General features: G+C 42.1%; 1 pseudogene; it reads left to right on the top strand.

The window, feature by feature from the left end:
• Nucleotides 1-14,643: 14,643 nt before the first annotated feature.
• Nucleotides 14,644-17,310, top strand: Calm2-ps3 (calmodulin 2, pseudogene 3; annotated as a pseudogene).
• The last annotated feature ends 7,797 nt before the right edge of the window (nt 17,311-25,107 follow it).

Raw genomic sequence — 25,107 nt, 5'->3', positions numbered from 1 at the left:
TATAGCATAAAACTGCCTCCATAAATCCCTCAAAATATGTCCACCCAAATTCTCAATTACTCTTAGAAATACCTCTACCATATACTCATTGCATATTTTATGCTTGCACAGTTCATATTGACAGTATTAATCTATGCGGAATTCACCTGGTATATTCTCCGAAATTTTCCTAAATGATAAGCCAGTTCCCGGGCTGTTCATTACTGAAAGGCCCTGATTTGTACATACTGAATTCTCATAAATAGTTGTCTTAGTTAGGGGTTCTATTGCTGGAAGAGACCCCATAACCACAGCTACTCTTAGGCTGGCTTACATTCAGAGGTTCAGTCCATTATCATCGTGGCAGAAAGCTTGGCAGCATCCAGACAGATTGGCAGCATCCAGACAGACATGGTGCTGGAGAGGTAGCTGACATCTGGATCAGCAGGCAGTAGGAACAAAGAAAGCCAGGGGGCCTGTCTTGAGTATTTGAAGCACCACCCACTACTCACCCACACCCACCCCCGAACCTCCCCAACCCCACTCCAACCTCCATAACACACATCCACCAACAAGGCCAGACCTCCTCCAACAAGGCCAGACCTCCTCCCACAAGGCCACACCTACTCCAACAAGGCCACACCTACTCCAACAAGGCCACACCTACTCCAATAAGGCCACACCTACTCCAACAAGGCCACACCTACTCCAACAAGGCCACACCTACTCCAACAAGGCCACACCTCCTAGTGCCACTCCCTAAGCATTTAAATATGATTCTATAAGCCCCTTCTTATTCAAAGCTCTACAGTAGTTGAATCCCTTACTTCATTTATTGATCTATAACGCTCCTTTATTTATTATTTTACCAGTACAGCACCATTTTTATTATTACCCTTCTCTATTTTTTTCCTGAATTCTGGTGAACTCTAAGGGTTGAGGGCATAGTGTTCCAGAATTCTTTTGGTTTAATACACTATTCTCTTGAGCCTCAGAGTCCAGAAAGCTGAAAACTACATTTCCCATAGTTCACAGTAGATATCATATTTAGATTTTTTTATTTGTTTTTCTTTTTCACATAGGGTCTGTGGTAGCCCAGCCTGGCCTCAAACTTCCAAGAATGACCTTGGATCCTCTTCCTGCCTCCATCTCCCAGGTGCTGGGCCTAGATTTGGTTTTAAGTTAGACTTAAATCGGATGCATTGGTACACGTTTTAGCTGGCAGGCCCCTCTGGGTCTGGTCCTCTCCGCCAGTCACTGATGTTTTGGCTGTTGTGAGTCCACAGGGCCTGGTTTTCCTGGTACACACTGCAGCAGGGGCTGAGGTGTGGAGCACACAGCAGTCCTGACAACTTCCTTCTCAGAGTGACATCCTCACCAGGACTCTTCTGATGTGGCCGACACAGCAGCTGCCTGGTGACACCATTTTGCAGTGTGGTTTCCAGAGTCATTTCTGAAAGCTGCACCTAGTGTCTGGTCCTCAGCACACTGTCAACACTTGTACAAGCCACCCGGTCTCCTGTAATAATTATCCTAAGTCAAGTGAATTCTGTCCCGGCAACTGGACTTAATAAATTAGCAGCATAGCTTTGGTGGAAGATAATTGCTTACATTTGCTAGGCCCGGAAGAGCAGGAGGATTTTTCTTTGTTTTTTGGTTTTTTTTGTTTTGTTTTGTTTTTTAAGTTGCAGCTTCAGGTTTCTCTATAAACAAACAAACCCCTCAGGAGGGTGAGGCAGAAGGATCATGGGTTTGACATCAGCCTGGGCAGCCTAGTGAGACTCTGTTAAGGAAGAAAGAGAGGGACAGAGGGAGTGAGGAGGAAAAGAGGGCAGGAAGGGAGGGAAGGAGGGGGAGGGAGAGAGGGAAGGGGAGGAGGTGCTTGTCTTGAACACTACTTAGGCTCTTCATGTGGTTTTGCTTAGTCATCCCAAGGTTAATGTCTTCTTTTCTGTGACCCAAGAGAACTAAGCCCCGTGTCAATATTCTATCCAGAAATATGTAGAAGATGCTCGTGTATTTTGAAGTCATGACCTGAAAGTTATACCTAAATGATGGCTGTATCGCATCGGCCAGAACAGACGCTGGCTGCCTGCCACACTTGGTTGCTAGGAATAGTAAAAGCCTTCTGTCCCTGGCTCTTGATATCCTGAAGTATCTTATTATGAAACTCAGAGAGTGCCCTGCACTAGAAAGGGGCAAGACCTAGCTGCAATTTTCTTACCTTTAATTTTCTAAAAAATGATAGATTGGAGTCCTCATTTCTCCGGCTATTTAAGCCTAAGCCTTTGCTACTCCAAGTGTGGCCTGTTGGGGTCAGACTGCCGCTACCAAGATCTATTTTCAATGGATCGCTCACGGGCGGTAGTATTAGGCTTGGAAGTCAAAGAGGTACCCCAGGCCTCGAAGAAGATCCTGCAGCCTTGCCTGGCTCAGCTCCTTCCGCCCACTCTTCTACCAAGCGGGACTTGGGGAGCAGGGCTGTCTAGAGCGTCAATTTCTCGAGCGCGCCATCTTGCGGTAATTGTGGGGTATTTACAAACGAGACATCTTCGAACACACTCCCTGCTATTCATCAGCTTGAGAGGCTCCAGATTTCCTGTAGCCACTTTCCCTACCCTGTCTTTCTTGGTCTCTTTTCTCTTTTCTTTATTGCAGGGGATTATAAATCGTCGCCCAGGGCTAGGTTTAAACGTCAGCACGTTTTCCTGGGTTGTCACGTGTGTTTTTACGAAGTCTGGATTTGAATGGCATGTACTGGGAGACTACCACACTCGCCACGATTCTTTGAAGCAGGGCAAGCAGAGAGGCCTGATTTGTTAATTCATTCATTACTTCTCTGGCTCCTGTGAGCACTCGATATAGTGATTTAACCAATTTTCCTCTTCTTGCTTTGTTTTTGTTTTGTTTGTGTGTGTGTTTGTTAGCTTTTCTAGCTATGTAGAAGTTTTTGAGTTAGTAAAGAACTCACAGTCCTTCACTGTCATGGGCACCGAACGCCTGTCACTGAACAACTGCTTTTAACTTCCTTCATTTGCTTTCCATTTTTCTGTTATTTATTGGGTGTTGCGTGCTCAATGTCATCAAAGGAAAATTGGTTCCCTCTATCCGGTGGGTACTGGGGATCAAACTAAGGTGGTCGGGCCCGGAAGCAAATGCTTTTCCAGGGGAGCTGCCTCATCCGCCCTCCCTTGTTGTCATGTGGGGAATTTCCATCAGTTTTTTCCTTTCTTGCTGAAATTCAAATATTACATCACCTCTAGCCTGGTCTATGTACACCACACCCAGCAATGGGGACCTGATAAACTGGTGTAACTGCAGGGGAATAGTTCACCAGTCTGTGGATCAATCACTCCCAATTCCTTACTCAGCAGCATGCGCTGTGGAATCTAGGAGACCCACAGTTACAGCATTTTGTCCACTGTATCGCCCTGTTCATTATTCTCTGGGCAACCAGTTTCCCTCTCATATTCAAAATACACGTAAGACACACCAAACTAGTCTATGACCCAGCAATTTCAGGCCTGGGTGTATGCTTCGAGAGTAGTAAGGACTTCCATTCACACTGAATCTTGTAGACAGAGAGCTATAGCAAACATAATTCTCTTATTCCTCTGGCTAAACCTTTGTGTACTGCATAGAATAAGAATGGAAGGAGTGGGTATCCTTCACTCTGTCCAGATTATAAGACAAGTGCTCAGAGCTTTCTTCATTTAGTGTAAGATTGACTACAGCTTGGTCATATACGACCTCGGTAATGTTTAAGTGTGTTCTTCCTATACCTAGTTTGTTCCAGGATTTTATCATGAGGAGATGTTGAACTTTGCCAAGGGTCTTGCTAGCACTCACTGAGATGAAGATATGATTTTATTTTTACCTTAAGTCTAATTATAAGTTTTGGGTTATGTATGTTGAACCATTCTTCATCTCATGGTAAAAACCAACTAGGTCACAATGTATAATCTCCTTAACATTGTCATGAATTCAGCTTGCAATAACTGTGCTCTTGCATGCATGTGTGTGTGTGTGTGTGTGTGTGTGTGTGTACAAGGTCTCTCTGTGTAGCCCTGGCTGTCCTAGAACTAATTCGGTAGAGTAGGCTGGCCTCAAACTCATAGAGATCCGCCTATCTCTCTCTCCCGGCTGCTGGGATTAAAGGTGTGTGCCACCATGCCAGGCTAAGTTCGAAATAATCTGAGAACTTTTGCATCAGTATTCAGCAGGGAAGTTGGCCTGTAGTTCTCTTTCTTTAAAAAAAGAACGTGCCCCTCCTGCCTGGAGCTGACATAAAGATCCAGCAGTTAGGTAAGCCAACCAAGTCTGCAACTACCCTTCTAGGTCCTTGCTGTCATTGAGGGCCACATCAGAGCCCAAGGTCCTACTACCACCAAGGTATGTGTCCATATTCATGGTCTAATTTACCATCAAAGGCCAGGCAGTGGTCTGTGGTCTATGCTGCCACCTGAAGTCGCTTTGATGTCCTTGGGACATGCTGTCCCAGGGGCCATACTGCACTGCCATGTAAGGTAATGAGCCCACAGTGTGGGCAGCCTGCAAGGGCCTTGTCTGGGTATGTCCTACTGCAACAGGGGCCTTATTCATGGTCTGTGCTGTCACCGGAAACTGTGTAGAAGCCCAAGATCTGTGTTCCCATGGACTGAAAGATCAAGGAAGCTTCTTTTGCTGTTATCTGGATGACTGCAGATGCGCAGTGGAGAGGAAAGACAGGAAAGCTTCTGTGACCATCTCTACCCCAACCTCCACCCTCCAGACAGTAACAGCCTAGGCAGGAAGGCACTGAAGAGAAAAAGCAGGATGGGATGCTGAAATGTAGCTCCCCACAATGATGGCTTCTGGCCAGGGTGCAGGTGAGGAAGGACTCAGTTCTATTTAAGGGGCAGGCCACTAAGAAATTGATCATGTTCCAGTGAGGCTATAGGTGGACTTGGGTTTTGTTTTGGTTGTTTGTTTGTTTGTTTGTTTGGTTGGTTGGTTGGTTGGTTTATTTTCTTCTTTTTATTTTTTACTTCTTTGGTTGGGTAGGTAATAGGGGGCAGACATGGAAGGACTGGAAAGGGATTGTGATTGAGGTGTATGATATGAAACTCCCAGAGAATCAATAAAAATGTCATGTGGAGTAGGGTGGTTTGTATATGCTTGGCCCAGGGAGTGGCATTATTTAGAGGTGTGGCCTTGTTGGAGTAGGTGCACCACTGCGGGCTTAGTCTTCAAGACCCTCATCCTAACTTCCTAGAAGTTAGTCTTCTCCTAGTGACCTTCAGACAAAGATGAAGAACTCTGAGCTCCTCAAGCCCCACCATCTGCCTGGACACTGCTGTGCTGTCATTTTGATGACAATGGACTGAACCTCTGAACCTGTAAGCCATCCCCAATTAAATGTTGTCTTCATAAGAGCTGCCTTGATCATGCTGTCTGTTCACAGAAGTAAAACTCTAAGACATGGGGGGAAATTAAAAATTTTCCTCCATTCAGAGAGCATTCACGTTAACCCTTTCAAGCTTGGGTTCTTCCAGTCCTGACTTTTCTTAGTGTGGAATCACTTCATTTCTGCTCTAATTTTTGTTTCCATGCTCTAGATTTAAATTTTGTCAGTTCCATGCATCTAGCATTTATCAATTCTTTTCCGTTTTCCAGTCTTTTGGGCCAGGAGATCGGAATATTCTTTAATGCTTTTCTGGATTTCACTGGAGTCTCCAGTGCCCTTCCTTACCTTGGTTACCTCTAATTTTATTAACTCGGCCCTCTCTCCCCTTTGTAGGTTAGAGAGTTGTCAATCCCATTTAGGTTTCAAAGAACAAACTGTGATGGACTGAGTTCTACACTCTGTTCTCTTAGTCTCTGATGTATTAATTTCTACCCTGGTATTATTTTTGTTTTGCTATTTAGTGGAACCTAAGTCTAGTTGGATAGTTATCGGTTATTCCAAATATCTAAGTGCCACAGTTGCACCCTTAGGGACACCTTGCTGTGCTGAGCATATCTGGATATTTTAGATCATAGGCTTTACAGCTGGGTAGGACTGCTCATTGCTCCTCTCCCTTGGCGCTTGCATAACACTTTTAGATACTATGGGAGCTAGTCCTCAGGGAGGCTTCCAGGACAAGTCCAGCTAATTCCTCAAGTCCTGTATATGGGTAGGATGGTGTCCTCAGCAATAGGGTCTTACCTCTGGCAGGCAATCAAAGTCAGCAACCATCAATAGCCTATATTGTTGTGACAGTCTTGATTCCACTGACCAACAACTTGAAAGGAGATTTCCACCTCGCTGGTCCCGACCCACAGCTCCCTGCCCCCAAACCCCGTGAGAGAGAGCTCACCACCCTGACAGGTGAGTACTCCTGAGACTGCAAAGTGGGAGAGACCACCAATACTGTCCACCCCTGCCCACATCCCTGGCCCAAGAGGAAACTGTATAGTGCATCTGGGAACTGGAAGATAGGGGCACACAAGCGGCAGGTTTCCTGCAGTCCAGACATCTCCTGGACCTGAAGGGACCCGATCAATAGCTTCCTGCACCCAAATCCCATGGGAGGGAGAGCTAAACCTTCAGAGGAGCAGACACACCTGGGAAGCCAGAAGAGACTACACTCTGCCCTCATTTCTGACTCCAGAGGAAAACACCTAATGCCATCTGGGACCCAGGTGCATGAGGACCACGGGAAAAGGTGGTGCAGGCTCTGCTGGTTGCCACCCTCACTGAGAGCTCAAAAGCAGCCCCCAGGAGCCACTTCAGCCGTGGGACCACAGGTAAGACCAATTTTCCTGCCCCAAGCAACCTGCCTGGTGGACTCAGGGCACACGCCCACAGGAAGAGCTGAAGACCTATAGACAGGAAAAACTACACACCCGAAAGCAGAACACTCTGTTCCCATAACTGGCTAAAAGAAAACAGGAAAACAGGTCTACAGCACTCCTGACACACAGGCCTAACCACTGTCAGAAATAGCAGAACAAGGTAATACCAGAGACAACCTGATGGTGAGAGGCAAGCGCAGGAACACAAGCAACAGAAACCAAGACTACATGGCATCATTGGAACCCAGTTCTCCCACCAAAGCAGACACTGAATATCCAAAAACACCAGAAAATCAAGATCAAGATTTAAAATCATATTTCATCATGATGCTGGAGGATTTCAAGAAAGACATGAAGAACTCCCTTAGAGAAATGGAGAAAAACATAAATAAACAAGTAGAAGCCTATAGAGAGGAATCACAAATATCCCTGAAAGAATTCCAGGAAAACACAATCAAACAGTTGAAGGAATTAAAAATGGAAATAGAAGCAATAAAGAAAGGACACAGGGAAACAACCCTGGATATAGAAAACCAAGGGAAGAGACAAGGAGCCGTAGATACAAGCATCACCAACAGAATACAAGAGATAGAAAAGAGAATCTCAGGAGCAGAAGATTCCATAGAAATCATCGACACAACTGTCAAAGATAATGTAAAACGGAAAAGGCTACTGGTCCAAAACATACAGGAAATCCAGGACTCAATGGGAAGATCAAACCTAAAGATAATAGATATAGAAGAGAGTAAAGACTCCCAGCTCAAAGGACCAGCAAATATCTTCAACAAAATCATAGAAGAAAACTTCCCTAACCTAAAGAAAGAGATGCCCATAAACATACAAGAAGCCTACAGAACTCCAAATAGATTAGACCAGAAAAGAAAATTCTCCCATCATATAATAGTCAAAACACCAAATGCACAAAACAAAGAAAGGATATTAAAAGCAGTAAGGGAAAAAGGTGAAGTAACATATAAAGACAGACCTACCAGAATCACACCAGACTTTTTGCCAGAGACTATGAAAGCCAGAAGATCCTGGATAGATTTCATACAGACCCTAAGAGAACACAAATGCCAGCCCAGGTTACTGTATCCAGCAAAACTCTCAATTAAAATAGATGGAGAAACCAAGATATTCCATGACAAAACCAAATTTACACAATATCTTTCTACAAATCCAGCCCTACAAAGGATAATAAATGGGAAAGCTTAACATAAGGAGGAAAGCTACACCCTAGAAAAAGCAAGAAACTAATTGTCTTGGCAACAAAAGAAAGAGAAGAAAAGCACACAAACATAACCTCACATCCAAATATGAATATAACAGGAAGCAATAATCACTATTCCTTAATATCTCTCAACATCAATGGACTCAAATTCCCAATAAAAAGACATAGATTAACAAATTGGATACGCAATGAGGACCCTGCATTCTGCTGCCTACAGGAAACAAACCTCAGAAACAAAGACAGACACTACCTCAGAGTGAAAGGCTAGAAAACAACTTTCCAAGCAAATGGTCTGAAGAAACAAGCTGGAGTAGCCATTCTAATATCAAAAAATGGATTTTCAACTAAAAGTCATCAAAAAAGATAAGGAAGGACACTTCATATTCATCAAAGGAAAAATCCACCAAGATGAACTCTCATTCCTAAATATCTATGCTCCACATACAAGGGCACCTACATACATAAAAGAAACCTTACTAAAGCTCAAAGCACACATTGCACCTCACACAATAATAGTAGGAGATTTCAACACCCCACTCTCATCAATGGACAGATCATGGAAACAGAAATTAAACAGAGACATAGACAGACTAAGAAAAATCATGAACCAAATGGACTTAATAGATATTTATAGAACATTCTATCCTAAAACAAAAGGATATACCTTCTTCTCACCACCTCATGGTACTTTCATCAAAATTGACCATATAATTGGTCAAAAAACAGGCCTCAATAGATACAGAGAGATAGAAACAATCCCATGTGTCCTATCAGACCACCACAGGCTGAAGCTGGTCTTCATTAACAATAAGGGAACAATGCCCACATATACATGGAAATTGAACAATGCTCTACTCAATGATAACCTGGTCAAGGAAGAAATAAAGAAAGAAATTAATGACTTCTTAGAATTTAATGAAAATGAAGGTGCAAAATTCCCAAACTTATGGGACACAATGAAAGCTGTGCTAAGAGGAAAACTCATAGCTCTGAGTGTCTGCAGAAAGAAACAGGAGAGAGCATATATCAGCAGCTTGACAGCACACCTAAAAGCTCTAGAACAAAAAGAAGCAAATATACCCAGGAGGAGTAGAAGGCAGGAAATAATCAAACTCAGAGCTAAAATCAACCAAGTAGAAACTAAAAGGACTATACAAAGAATCAACAGAACCAAAAGTTGGTTCTTTGAGAAAATCAACAAGATAGATAAATCCTTAGCCATACTAATGAGAGGACACAGAGAGTCTGTCCAAATTAACAAAATCAGAAATGAAAAGGGAGACATAACTACAGAATCAAAGTAAGTTAAAAAAAAATCTGATCCTACTACAACAAAACTTGAATATCTGGAGGAAATGGACAATTTTCTAGACAGATACCAGGTGCCAAAGTTAAGTCAGGAACAAATAAACCATCTAAACAACAACATAACTCCTAAAGAAATAGAAGCAGTCATTAAAAGTCTCCCAACCAAAGAAAGCCCAGGTCCAGACGGACTCAGTGCAGAATTCTATCAGACCTTCATAGAAGACCTCATACCAATACTATCCAAACTATTCCACAAAATTGAAACAGATGGAGGGCTACCGAATTCCTTCTATGAAACAACAATTACTCTTATACCTAAACCACACAAAGACCCAACAAAGAAAGAGAACTTCAGACCAATATCCCTTATGAATATCGATGCAAAAATACTCAATAAAATTCTGGCAAACCAAATCCAAGAGCCCATCAAAACAATCATCCACCATGATCAAGTAGGCATCATCCCAGTCATGCAGGGATGGTTTAATATATGGAAAAAACCAACATGATCCACTATATAAACAAACTGAAAGATTAAAAACCACATGATCATTTCATTAGATGCTGAGAAAGCATTTGACAAAGTTCAACCCACCTTCATGATAAAAGTCCTGGAAAGAATAGGAATTCAAGGCCCATACTTAAACACAGTAAAAGCCATATACAGTAAACCAGTAGCTAACATTAAACTAAATGGAGAGAAACTTGAATCAATCCCACTAAAATCAGGGACTAGTCAAGGCTGCCCACTCTCTCCCTACTTATTCAATATAGTTCTTGAAGTTCTAGCCAGAGCAATCAGACAACAAAAGGAGATCAAGGGAATACAGATTGGAGAAGAAGAAATCAAAAATATCACTATTTGCAGATGATATGATAGTATATTTAAGTGATCCCAAAAGTTCCACCAGAGAACTACTAAACCTGATAAACACCTTCAGCAAAGTGGCTGGGTATAAAATTAACTCAAATAAATCAGTAGCCTTCCTCTCCACAAAAGAGAAACAAGCCGAGAACGAAATTAGGGAAACGACACCCTTCATAATAGTCCCAAATAATATAAAATACCTCGGTGTGACTTTGTATGATAAGATCTGTATGATAAGAACTTCAAGCCTCTGAAGAAAGAAGTTGAAGAAGACCTCAGAAGATGGAAAGATCTCCCATGCTCATGGATTGGCAGGATTAATATAGTAAAAATGGCCATTTTGCCAAAATCGATCTACAGATTCAATGCAATCCCCATCAAAATACCAATCCAATTCTTCAAAGAGTTAGACAGAACAATTTGCAAATTCATCTGGAATAACAAAAATACCAGGATAACTAAAACTGTCCTCAACAATAAAAGGACTTCCGGGGGAATCACTATCCCTGAACTCAAGCAGTATTACAGGGCAACAGTGATAAAAACTGAATGGTATTGGTAAAGAGACAGACAGATAGACCAGTGGAATAGAATTGAAGACCCAGAAATGAACCCACACACCTATGGTCACTTGATTTTTGACAAAGGAGCCAAAACCATCCAATGGAAAAAAGATAGCATTTTCAGCAAATGGTGCTGGTTCAGCTGGAGGTCAGCATGTAGAAGAATGCAGATCGATCCATGCTTATCACCCTGTACAAAGCTTAAGTCCAAGTGGATCAAGGACCTCCACATGAAACCAGATACACTCAAACTAATAGAAGAAAAACTAGGGCAGCATCTCGAACACATGGGCACTGGAGAAAATTTCCTGAACAAAACATGGGCTTATGCTCTAAGATCAAGAATCAACAAATGGGATGTCATAAAACTGCAAAGCTTCTGTAAGGCAAAGGACACTGTTGTTAGGACAAAACGACAACCAACAGATTGGGAAAAGATCTCTACCAATCCTACAACTGATAGAGGGCTTATATCCAAAATATACAAAGAACTCAAGAAGTTAGACTGCAGGGAGACAAATAACCCTATTAAAAATGGGGTTCAGAGCTAAATAAAGAATTCACAGCTGAGGAATGCTGAATGGCTGAGAAACACCTAAAGAAATGTTCAACATCTTTAGTCACGAGGGAAATGCAAATCAAAACAACCCTGATATTTCACCTCACACCAGTGAGAATGGCTAAGATCAAAAACTCAGGTGACAGCAAATGCTGGTGAGGATGTGGAGAAAGAACACTCCTCCATTGTTGGTGGGATTCCAGATTGGTACAACCATTCTGGAAATCAGTCTGGAGGTTCCTCAGAAAATTGGACATTGAACTACCTGAGAGCCCAGCTATACCTCTCTTGAGCATATACCCAAAAGATGCCCCAACATATAACAAAGACATGTGCTCCACTATGTTCATCACAGCCTTATTTATAATAGCCAGAAGCTGGAAAGAACCCAGATTCCCCTCAACAGAGGGATGGATACAGAAAATGTGGTACATCTACACAATGGAATATTACTCAGCTATCAAAAACAATGACTTTATGAAATTCGTGGGCAAATGGTTGGAACTGGAAAATATCATCCTGAGTGAGGTAACCCAATCACAGAAAAACACACATGGTATGCACTCATTGATAAGTGGATATTAGCCCAAATGCTTGAATTACCCTAGATGCACAGAACACATGAAACTCATGAAGGATGACCAAAATGTGAATGCTTTTCTCCTTCTTTAAAAGGGGAACAAGAGGAGGGTTTAGGGGGATGTTGGCCCAAAAACTGGGAAAGGGAATAACATTCGAAATGTAAATAAGAAATACTCAAGTTAATAAAAAAGGGGGGGGGAGCAAGAATAACCTTGGCAGAGAATAGGGAGGCAAAGTTTAGAACAGAGGCAGAAGGGACACCCATTCAGAGCCTGCCCCACATGTGGCCCATACATATACAGCCACCAAACTAGATAAGATGGATGAAGCAAAGAAGTGCAGGCCAGCAGGAACCGGATGTAGATCTCTCCTGAGAGACACAGCCAGAATACAGCAAATACATAGGCAAATGCCATCATTAAACCACTGAACTAAGAACAGGACCCCCGTTGAAGGAATCAGAGAAAGGACTGGAAGAGCTTGAAGGGGCTTGAGACCCCATATGAACAACAATGCCAACCAACCAGAGCTTCCAGGGACTAAGCCACTACCCAAAGACTCTACATGGACTGACCCTGTGTTCCAACCTCATAGGTAGCATTGAATAGCTAGGCTTAGTAATTGAATTACTTAGCCTTGAATTACTAGGCTTAGTAAGAGCACCAGTGGAAGGGGAAGTCCTTGGTCCCGCCAAGACTGAACCCCCAGTGAATGTGATTGTTGGGGGGAGGGTAGTAGTGGGGGGAGGATGGGGAGGGGAACACTCATATAGAAGGAGAGGGGTAGGGGTTAGGGGGATGTTGGCCCAGAAACCGGGAAAGGAAATAACAATTGAAATGTAAATAAGAAATACCCAATTTAATAAAGATGAAAAAATAAATAAATAAACACACCAAGTAATTTGAAAAAAAAAAAAGAAAAAAAAGAAAGGAGATTTCCCTTACCTAGCACTGGAGAATTTTATTAGATCATCTTAAAGGAAGCATTATTAACCCCAAGTGACATCTCTTCATTATATATATATATATATATATATATATATATATAATATTGCATACATTAATTCATTTGTAATATAATAATTCAAAATATAAAGTAAGATGTTTCTCTATGACTTTATAAAACATCCTCAGTGTCATTTACTGCTCTTCTCCTCCCTAAGTTCTCTCTCCCCTTCCATAGTTAAAAAGTCTCTAGTTCCCCAGTTCTTCTATTAAAGCCCCTGTATCACATGATCAACCTCTCTAGAGCTCTTTCTCCCAGGTCTCTTTTTACTTACCAGGTTTCTGTGTGACTTCATGTTATACACTCACATCTGATTATTTGGAGCGAATATCTACAGATAAGAAAAAATATGCGATGTTTGTCTTTTGGTATCTTGGTGCACAGGATGAGTTTCAGTCTAAAATTTTGTCCGTCTCATCCCTCTCCACCACTGTATCCTTTACCCTTAAACAGGGTCACTACCCCCAGCCTGAGCACCAGCTCCTAAGAGCCCCTTGTTGTGACCCCTTGTTCTTGAGAACCATGCCAACAAACTTTCTGTCTGCTCAGCAGGAGAAATGTATGCTCTACTGATTCAGAACTTGGTTGTTTTTGCCAGCCCAGCCCACAAATGGTCTACTGTTCCTATCAAGGAAACACAGCTGTTCTATAGAATTCATTTCTAAACTGCAAAAACATCTTGGCCTCTCCCATCATTTGATGATAATGAATTTACTAAAACCCAAAATAGTAATTAGAGGAAAATTCATGTATATATGTAAAAATATTCATACTTGACATAAAATGTATCTAAACAAAAAAATGTTTCTGATATTCTGGCAGATAGATAGATAGATAGATAGATAGATAGATAGATAGATAGATACATACATACATACATACATACATACATACATATATACATACATACATACATACATTTTTCAATACATCCATGCTTCCCCCTTTAAAAAAATAACAAAGCTATTCATGGTACTTAGAAGGTATCATACAGTCTACTGAAGGAGGAAAGCAATGGTCAGTCCTACCCAGCTGCAAATGTTCAGATCTCTGGTAAGGCATGCCCAACAGTGTCACAAACATTACAAAAGTAACCTGTCACTTTTTATTGAATTTAAAGCCAGCTCCAGCAGATGGAACCCATACTTGACCTTTTAAATGACGCCATGAGCCTGAAGTTAGAGAGAGAGAAACCGACTACTCTTTCTCTGCTAACTGGATATAACAATAAACTGATTCCTACTGACTCAATGCTCTCCCCATTGATCAATGCATCTCTCAGCTCTCATTGGAGGAGCTTTTTCTTGCAGCAATGGCAATTAATGGAGAACTACGGCTGGCCAATGTTTATAGAATAAAGAGTGCTCAGTCCACTCAAGGCTCAGGGATGAGGGTGTCTGAAGAGTGGGAGAAAGGAGAGTAAGAGTTAAAAGATGGTGGGTAGCTTCAAAAGAGCCAGCATTCTCCAGACACAATAGGGCAGATGCCCATATGAACAAACAGCAGTGTATAGGTTCGAGTCAGACAAGATCCCAGCACGGAGAAGAGGAGGCAGGCATGTCCCAACGCTACTCAGGAGCCATTCGTATTCAATTGCTACTGGGAGAGGTGAAACAGTTTTTCTTTAATGGTGCAATGCCTGGTATGTCGACCACACGTCATGGCAGACCCTATATTCAGGCATAGTCAGTCAGACGACACAAACTAGACTCAATGTCAGGTGCAGGAGAACATGGAGTTTGGTGGAGAGAAATATGGGGGAGGATCTTAAAGGAGTTGGGAGATGGGTGTGCGTATAATTAAATGCATTATCTGAACTTCTCCAAGAATTAACCAAAGTATTACTTCAAAGAAGAACAGAACTAAAGTGTTAAAACTAGCAGTTGTTGACTCAGTGAAGCTTTTAATGTTATCTATGCATTGAAGACACAAAGCTTTTCTTTTTTAAGATTTATTTATTTTAAGTGTATGAGTGTTGTGCTTTCATGTATAAGTGCATCACCTGCTTCCCTGTGCCAGGAGACCAGAAGAGAACGCCAGATCCCCTGGTACAAAAGCTATAGACCATGTGGTGGCCATGTGGATGCTATGACCTGAAGCTGGATTTGGAAGAACAAGCCAATGCCATCTCTCCAGGCCCTTAAGACTTTCATTTTTAAAAGCGAAGTTGTTCTCGACTTGAGCTATAAAACTACAGAAGTCAGCCACACACTTCCTCCTGCAGTCTCTTCTCTGTCGATGGTCAGATCCTCACATCCTTCTCTCACTGCTGCTCCACAAGCACAGCTGCAGTCTCTCTCATCCTTTAGCTACATGGAAGAAAACACAAGAGCCAGGAGGATGCTGACTTACCCCATGTCATGTGAGATGCTCTAAGGTGTCCACCCCAGGGGCTGTAACACAGGGAGAATTGTGGCTAACTCTTCTTCTTTCCTAACATTTATAGTTTTGAAGGGCACAGTTGGCCTGACTCTCCAGTTCAGTTTATTTAAAAAAAAAAAGACAACTGCAAAGATAAACATGAGGAGAATGTGGCCAGGAACTGGACACTATCAAAATGAAATCAGGAGAGGGAGAAGCATATTCAGAGCAGACTGCCTTTATTGGGATGGAAAGGTGGACCCTATGTCATCTTCTAGTTTTTATCTGCCTACTCCTAACGTTCTCACCTCAACTATGGTAGTCAATGTTGTTGTTAACAAGATGTAAAATCAAGCCTCTGGGTACACCTGTGAGGAATTATCTAGACTTAGGTTGACTGAGGCGGGAAGAGCCACCTTAATTGTGGGCAGTACCAGTCTATGGGCTAGGATCCTATGTCTATCCAACTCCCTCTCTCCCTTCCTGATTCTTTACATCCCTACCTGCCTCCCTCCTCCCTCGCTCTCTCTTCCTCTCTTTTCTGTTGATGGGATGTGGCCAGATGACCCCCTTGCCATGAAGGACTGAACCCTGAAACTGTGAGCCAAAGTTAACCTTCCCCTTGCATCCTTTTAGTCATGTGACAAAACAAGTGCCCAGTTCCACTTCCTCACCATTTTCAGACAACCTTGTCTGCAGCAGAGCTTCAAGGTGCTGAAATCTAGAAGCAGGGTTGTGAGAAGAAAGGCCAATCACTAATTGCTTCTTAATAAAAATAAGATGGGGCTGAAGAGATGGCTCACTGATTAAGAGCACTTGGCTGCTCTTCTAGAAGACCTGGGTTCAATTCCCAGCTCACACATAACAGCTCATAGTCTGTAAATCCAAACCCAAGGATTCTGACACCTTCTTTTGGCCTCTGAAGGAGCTTCATGCATGTGGTGCACTGATGCTTTCTGACAAACACCCATAGACAAAATAAAATAATAAATGGACACTCCTACCTCCAAGACAATCCAGAACAGCCCTTCAGTCCGTGTGATGAGGCCAGAGGGTGCGGCTGCCTCCTGCCTCTTCCACAGTCCTCTCCCATCTCTGACTCTTCTTCAGAGCTGTCCTCTACATAACCAAGGCGCTGGTTTAAAGGCTGAACTCAAATCTAGTATGCTTCAGAGAGAAATCTAAACTTCCCAGGACTTTTCTACCCAGCAGTGTCATTAGATGAGTACCATTTGCAGCCAGGCTACGCAACTTCTCCATTGCTAGTGTGGGGCCCATAGGTGAGGATATTTATACTGAAATGAATGCCATTACCAAACAGACTGATGAGACTAGAGGTGTTGTTCTTGCTGGGTTTATCCCCCCCCCACCCCCCGGCTCTGGATCCTCCCATCTCCAAGCACCAGGACTTCACTAATTTTATCCCCCCCCCCTTTTTTTTTGACTGAAAGCCTCCAATAGCTCCAATCACTATTTCTAAAAGCAGAGTTCCTAAAATCTCACAATACAGAAAAGTGTAGCAAGTGTAAAACATTACTTAATGATCTGATTTAAAGATAAATCCTTAGTCCTAGTGGAGCTTGAGTCCAGTAGTTATCTGGTCACATCTCAGAAACTGGTAACCCTTGCAGCATAGCTGACCAACTGTCTGAAGAGCACATTGCAGAATTCAAAGAGGCTTTCTCCCTACTTGACAAGGACAGGATGGGACAATAACAACAAAGAGGCTGGGGATGGTGATGAGGTCTCTGGGCAGAACCCCACAGAAGCAGAGCTGCAGGACATGATCCGTGAAGTACATGTGGGTGGTAATGGTACAGTTGACTTCCCTGAATCTCTGATGATGATGGCAAGAAAAATGAAAGACACAGACAGTGAAAAAGAAACTAGAGAAGGATCCTGCGTGTTTGATAAGGATGACAATGGCTCTATTAGTGCAGCAGATGAGGAGGGTGAGAAAGTGATCAGAGAAGCAGACATCATTGGGGATGGTCAGGTAAACTACGAAGAGTTTGTACAAATGATGACAGCAAAGTGAAGATGCTGTACAGAAGCTGTTAAATTTCATGTACAAAACTGTTCGTTTGCCCTGTCTTTGTAACTTATCTGTAAAAGGTTTCTCCCCCACTGTCATAAAACGTGCATGTATAGTAATTAGGACTTAACTCCTCTGTGTTTCTTCCCTTATCTTCTGTGATTGTCCTTCAACCTTGTTTTAGAAAATTGGCCAAGTACCATGTTGTATGTGGCTTCCTGTGGATATATCTAAGCCCTTCTGCACATCTACACTTAGATGGAGTTGGTCAAATGAGGGAACATCATTTGCCTTTTTTAAAGTAGCTTTTAGGAACTGTCGGCATGTTGTTGTTGAAGTGTGGAGTTGTAACTCTGGGTGAACTGCAGACAGTCAACAACATGTTCTTAAAGGTTACACTATTACAGAATGTGTGTTTTATCCATGCACTCACTCATACACTATTTTTTTGTACTGCTGGTATTATACCAGAAACATTTTCTTTTATTGTTACTTGCCTTTTAGACTTTGTTTAGCCACTTAAGGAAAATCTGCTTATGCAACAATTTGCCTCAAATCCATTCCAAGTTGTATATTTGTTTTCCAATAAAAAAATTACAATTCCCTGCCCCCCAAAAAAAGATAAATCCTGCTGAATTTTTGTGTATCTTTCTAAGTAGGTATGTATGCATGTGTGCATGCACGTGCGTGTTTGTGTGTGTGTGTGTGTGTGTGTGAGAGAGAGAGAGAGAGAGAGAGAGAGAATCTATATTCTAGTGTAAATATTATTTCAATTTTTTTTACAATAGCAGCATTTACTAGTGGAAATACTTCAAACAATATCTGTATCTAGGCAAACAACTGAACTCACCTTCCCCCTTTCTACGCTGTTCCCAAACTCCTCAGTAGTGTCCAGGGTCTGTGGTATGCTCTTTCTGCACTTTCTAGACAGGTTTCTTTTATTCTTAAAAATAAAAGCAGTGTCAGGCCAGGGAGAATGCTCATCCAATAAAAACACTTGAGCAAGTCTGACAATGTCGGTTTTAATCCCACATAAATTATGTCAGGAACCCCACATAAAAAGCCAGATGCAGTGGTGCACATCTGTAATCTCATCCCTTCTACAACAGGATGGTAGCTGGAGGCAGGAGGATCAGCCAGGAGCTCCCATAAGCAGCATAGCCACAGAATCCTGACACAAACCAACTGCTGTAAAATTATCCTGCAACTTCCACCCTGTGCTGTGATACACACACACACACACACACACACACACACACACACACACTAAGGAATAATTTTTTAAAGTATCACAAAACATGCATGCTGCCTCAAAAGCTGCTTTTCATTTCCAATTAAAACAGTTCAGATGTTTTTCCACGTCAGTGCACACAGGATTGTTTGGGTCTTTAACGGTAGGAGTTTCCCACTATGAGCTCACTGTACCCAGGCACCCTGCATTGTTGCAGATTTGGTGGCACCTTTACTTCTTCATCCTCTGGGATATTTCACAGTGGCTGCCATGACCAGTCCAGTTCCCATACCCCAAACACCTGCTGGGCTGCTCACATTCGTCTGTGGCTATGAGCATGAAAGGCCAGATAGACTGGCAGGAGTTGGTCATCTGGATTTCCTCAGAGGAGGCAGTCTTATGTCTCCCTGCGTGACTGAGTTCAGGCTCCCTGTCTCTGGATTTCATTAGGTTGACTCCCCTGCAAAGTCATAGTGAAGGAGACAAAGCAAGAGAATCTTGAGCAAAACACTTTAGGTGAGTTTTCTTTTCCTTTGCTGTGTGGGCAACTGGTATTGCTTAACTCAAACTCTGCTCTGCATATTCATCAGACCCTACTTCCATCCAGCACTTCCCTTTCCTCCTCAGCCTGACCCCCTACACTCTTCAGAGGGGAGCCCCCTCTGAGGGTTAGCCCCAGGGAAACATTCCATGGGTCTACTAAGGGGGCAAGTCTGGAGTCAGGCTGATCCTCTGTTCTTCATGCCCCATGACAACTTTATAAACCATTCCACTGGTCATATTCATAAATTCTGACTCCAGACCTTCCCTGTTGTCTTTGGGAAGGCTCCCCATCATCTCTGAACTTTGTTTGATTTTTCTTATTCTATTGTCTCTTTCAATTACACATTGACCCTGTCTGATTTCTAAGTTCTAGGACTTTGTCATATTGTCTATCTGGTCTACCTCGGTTCTGTCTCTTCCTCTGTTATGCTATTATGATTTCATCCTTTTATATTTTCTCCACATATGGAAGTTTAACTGATCTCACAGGAGTAGAGGGTGAACTTGTGGTCATTAGAACCCAGTGGGATTGGGAGGAGAAAATACAGAGTTAGAAAAGGAGAAACTTTTTCACATTCCACAGAGCAGTGGGGAAAATATAGTTTGTTTATTTATTCTATATTTCAAAATAGTTGTAGGAGAGAATTTTAAATGCTCCCTAACCATATTACAAATGTCTGGGAGATAGATTTGATTTTGTTTCATCATTACATATTGCATACCAATCTCGTGCTTTACACTACCTCCCGCAAATATGCATAATCAATATGTGCCAATTGATTTTGTTTATTTAAAGTGAATTTTTCTGTACTTTCAGTGGGGACTAGAGAGTAATGATTAGCTGCTGAAAATCCCCAGTTTGCCATCTTGAATTTTATGAATTACTAACTTCTGGTTTAAGAAAATAAGAATTCAAATATATAGGCAATATATGAATCTTCTTGTTGCAGATAAACTATGTGCATGCCTCCTTGCCAACCCATCCTGTCGTCTAAACACTTAACAGGCATCACTACTTTTTGTAGTGAGAATCTTGTTTTTTTTTCCTTTAAAAAAACTCAGTTATGTTATGTGAATATGTTTTTGTTTTAATCACAGATATGTGATATAAGGCTGCTTCAGATTGTCCACAGCTGATAACTATGATTGTCTCAGGCACTAAGAGGGTCATGATATTTGCCAGCTGCAGATAGTTTAATTCTGGAAACTCTGGAGAGGTTGTAAATGGGAAAGTCTGAATTAAACATCTTTAGCTGGCTGCTCTTGTAATGGAGCTAGGTTTGATTCCCAGCACCCTCATGATAGCTCACAATAGCCTTTAACTCAGTCCTAAAGAATCTGATGTCATCTTCTGGCAATCACACCATGCACAGACATAAATGCAGGCATAGCATCCTGTGTAACAAAACAACACATTAAATACATAAGATTCCATACACACTACTCCAGATCCTTATTGCTTATGCATACACATGACCAGTTCGCTTGAGGTACATGGGCTCCCACTGTAAGTGCTATTTTGATATAGATTTTCACGTGCAATATTTGCTAAAGCTATTTCCATTTCCTGGATTTGTGTACTCCATAGCACAAATTTTTTGCCTTTTACTAAACTATGATGACTGGCTATTTCTTTACTTCTCCTGTTTAAAAAATATTATTAGCATGTATTAGTTACACATGGAATAAATTTCATTGATATTTTCACACATGCATATGGTATATTTTGGTCATCTTCAGTCTTATTACCTTCTTATGACTCCCTTCCACTCCTTCCAATCTCTTCCCTTTTTCCAACTATTTCCTCTCCTGCTTTCATGATCTGTGTTTGTAACTTAATGAGTTAAATTGGGCTGCTTATGACAAAATTGGGGGGAAGGCAGAGAGAGCAAGGGAGGAAGAGAAGGAGGAAGGAAACATGAAAAACTTGTCAACTTCCTGAGGAAACTGCCTCTTCTGTAACTAACTACAGACCCTCTGTGAGGAAGAGGGAATTACATGCCTCTCTCCTGTCCATGATTGGCCTTCTTTCCCATCTCCCTCCCAAAGCTCCTCTCCATTCTGGTACCCTATGGATGCTTGCCAGGGTCCGTGGCATTCTTCCAGCCCTTCTCCTTCCCTTTAAGACTTGTAAGACCCTAAATGTCTCTCCACTAGATGCCCTCTAACCTGTTCCTTTAATGAAGACACAGGTTAGCTACCTGAATTCCCCTTAAGCCTCTCTTCATTCTGATCATTCTGGCTATTGCAAAGAATTACAGACTCTTCCTCTTCCTCCTCTTCCTCCTCCTCCTCCTCCTCCTCCTCCTCCTCCTCCTTTTCCTCCTGGCCCTTTCCCCTCCTGTTGGGACTCAACAGTTCTCAGCCTGTTCCCCAATAGAGAACTCTCTGAACAACACTCCTGTGGCTGGGAGACCCAGATCACTGCCTCACTTCAAGACTCACTAAAGCCCTGCCAGCTTCCTGGCTGGGTGTTCCTGTTGCTTTGTCTGGCTCTAGGAGCCAAGACTAGTCACATTACCAGGTGACCAAGCTGTTGAGGGCACCAGACTGTAGCCACCTGGAAAGGAAATAGTAGACCCAAATACTAGACAAAGTGTGCTGACTAGTTTTATGTCAACTTGACATAAGCTAAAGTCATTGAGAGGAGGGAACCTCAACTGATAAAATACCTCCAGAAAGCCGGGCTACAGGTAAGCCTGTAGGGATTTTCTTAATTAGTGATTGAGTGGCAGGGGCCAGACCCTTGTGAGTGGTGGCCCTGTGTTCTATAAGAAAAAGGAGGAGCAAGTCAGTAAGTAACCCTTCTCTATGGCCTCTGCATCAACTCCCGCCTCCAAGTTCCTGCCCTACTTGAGTTCTTGCCCTGACTTGATTTGATGAACAGTGTTGTGGAAGCATACATCAAATAAACCCTTTCCTCCTCAAGTTTCTTTTGGTCATGGTACTTCATTACAGTAGTATTAGCCCTAGCTAAGATACAGAGGAAAATGACATCCCAGCCCTGCTGTGAATTAGCTCCACTCCTGAACACTGTAAACACCCCTGCTGAAATAACAAAAGTTGCTCAAACAAAAAAAAAGAAAGAAAGAAAGAAAGAAAGAGAGAAAGAAAGAAAGAAAGAAAGAAAGAGGAAAAAGAAATTTAATAAAAGGAAAAGAATTTTCTCCAGATACACAACATGAAAGACCAAAACGTGTGTCCTCCAAAAACTACAAATGCTAAAGAAATGGCTCCTATGGAAAATGGCCTGGAAGAACTGTCAGACATGGGATTCAAATGAACAATTGTAATTGTGGTCAAACAACTCAAAGAGGACAAACACAAAGAGATAGATAAAATAAAGAAGTCCAAGGGCTCAAGACCCCATATGAACAACAATGCCAACCAACCAGAGCTTCCAGGGACTAAGCCACTACCTAAAGACTATACATGGACTGATCCTGGACTCTGACCTCATAGGTAGCAATGAATAGCCTAGTAAGAGCACCAGTGGAAGGGGAAGCCCTGGATCCTGCTAAGACTGAACCCCCAGTGAATGTGATTGTTGTGGGGAGGGCGGTAATGGGGGGAGGATGGGGAGGGGAACACCCATATAGAAGGGGAGGAGCAGGGGTTAGGGGGATGTTGGCCCTGAAACCGGGAAAGGGAATAACATTCAAAATGTAAATAAGAAATACTCAAGTTAATAAAGAAAAAATGGAAAAAATACTATTATTATACTGCCGCCATCAAAAAATAAATAAATAAAAATAAAGAAGTCCAAGACATGAAAACAGAATTTGAATTTTAAAGAAAACCCAAACTGAAACAATGTTAGAAATAAAAAAATAAACTTAACAAGCAAATTAAAACTACAGAGGAAAGCCTCATCAAGAGGATGGAGCCCATCATAGATAGAGTGAGGGACAGAAGAAATGTAGAGGAATCAGATACAGATCAATGGGAAGTTCAAAAAATGCAAACAGAGCATGGGAGATAGGACACTATGAACAGACCTAACTGCTCGTTCATGGGAATGTTGGCCGGCTAATCTTGTGTGGGTGAGTTTAGGAGAGCAATAGCTGTGTCATATCCAGAAGACAGCATCCTACAACACCCTACTTGTCCAAGCACTCACACTGTGTCTCCCCCTTCCATAATTTCCCATGAGTCATGTGTTGAGCAGGAGGTGTCTTAGTCACTGTTCTGTTGCTTTGAAGTGACACTATGACCAAGGCAACTCTTATAAGAAGAAGTATTTAACTGGGGCTTGCTTACAGTTTCAGAGGGTTAATTCATGGTCTTCATGGCAGGAGGCAAACAGGAGGCATGTCACTGGAGCAGTGATTGAAAACTTTGCATCCTGATCCACAAGCAGCAGGCAAAGAGGGAGAGCCTGGGCCTGGCATGAAATTTGAAAAACCTCAAAGCCCATCCCCAGTGACACACCTCCTAATTCTTCCCAGTAGTCCACCAACTGGGAACCAAGCATTCAAATATGTGAGCTTATGAGGCCACTCTCATTCAAACCACACATGGGATGATGATACAAATGGCCCATTTAAAGCTGAGCAAGCAAAAGCCACATATTCCCAGCACAAAAAAAATCACAATGAGTCTCAACATAATTGGCTTTAATTAATTTATTATTGCATTAAATTACAAGGAGGGGCTAGGGACTCAGCAGCTGTACCTGTCACTTTTGCAGAGGACCTGAGTTCCATTTGCAGGACCCGGGTTGGGGGCTAGCAATGGCCAGTATCTCCAGTTCTAAGGGGATCCATGTCTATGGTCTATGCAGGCATCTGCACTCATCTACCCCATACCCTACTGATATACACATATGCATATATATGTGCACATAAACATACTCACACAGGCACACACATACATGTATGAACCCTGCCAGCTCTTGATCATGGCCTTGATTTTTAATATTTGTCATTCTAATAATCAAAGCAACTCCACTCAAAATTTTATGCTGTACTATTGAAATTTATGTCTTCTGTTCATTTGTCATTTACTTGTCTTTGTCTATTTTTCTTTATGTGTGTGTGTAAATGTGGTATATGTGTGTAATTTAAGTATGTGTGTATTTTAAGTGTGTGTGTGAGTGTGTACATGAATAGTTTAAGTATGTATGTGTGTAATTTAAGTGTGAGTGTGTGTGTGTGTGTGTGTGTGTGTGTGTATGTGCGCGCGCGCAATTGACCATGCCCATGTATGGCTGAAGGCCAGAGAAGAACCTTCAGTGTCCTGCTTTATCACTTGTAACCTGGAGCTAGGCTGGCAGCCAAGAAGCCCCACAGATGTTCTTGCCTGGACAGCAACAGGGGTTATAGGCACATGCATCACTTTGTTTACGTGGGATCTAGGATCCAAACTCAGCTCCTCATGCATATTCAGCATGTACTTTAACCCTTAAGCTGTCTTTCTAGCACTTTTTTCTTTTCTTCTTTTCTTTAATTAATTAATTAATAATTAATTACTTAATTGAGACAGGATATCATTATGTAGCTCTGGTTGGCCTAGAACTATCTTTGTAGCCCAAGCTTGCCTTGAACTTGCAGCATATCCCTGTCTCTGCCTCCCAAGTGCCAGTCCAGATTGCCACTTACATATCATCCACATGCTAGGCTGTGTCCCTCCACTTACACAGGGTCTGAGCTTCCTGTTGTCTTCATAAAAGCATTGCATGGTACTTAACAAATCTATTCTCAGTCTGAGGGACTTTGATGCTGATGGGAAAATAATCTTATAACTATTATTGTTCATTCTGTTTTGTCTCTTAATTTCTTTCTTGTATTTCAGACTTTTACATTAATTTAAATAGATTTGCCATTAAGCCTCGTGAATTTTCTGGTTATGGAAATATCACAGGCAAATGGTGACTCTTTGACTCTTCCCAACATTATTCCTTTTCCACTTGTGGTTTATGAAGTGCAACAAAATGTTAATGGGAGGCAGAGACACGAAGCTTGCTTTGTCTGTGGAGAAGATGATCCTGGACTTCACTACTCGAGTTTAGTGCACAATGTTTCCTT

Source organism: Rattus norvegicus, chromosome 6 (assembly GCF_036323735.1).
Source record: "Rattus norvegicus strain BN/NHsdMcwi chromosome 6, GRCr8, whole genome shotgun sequence".
Classification (NCBI taxonomy): domain Eukaryota; kingdom Metazoa; phylum Chordata; class Mammalia; order Rodentia; family Muridae; genus Rattus; species Rattus norvegicus.
This window is presented reverse-complemented; position numbering and strand designations above follow the sequence as displayed.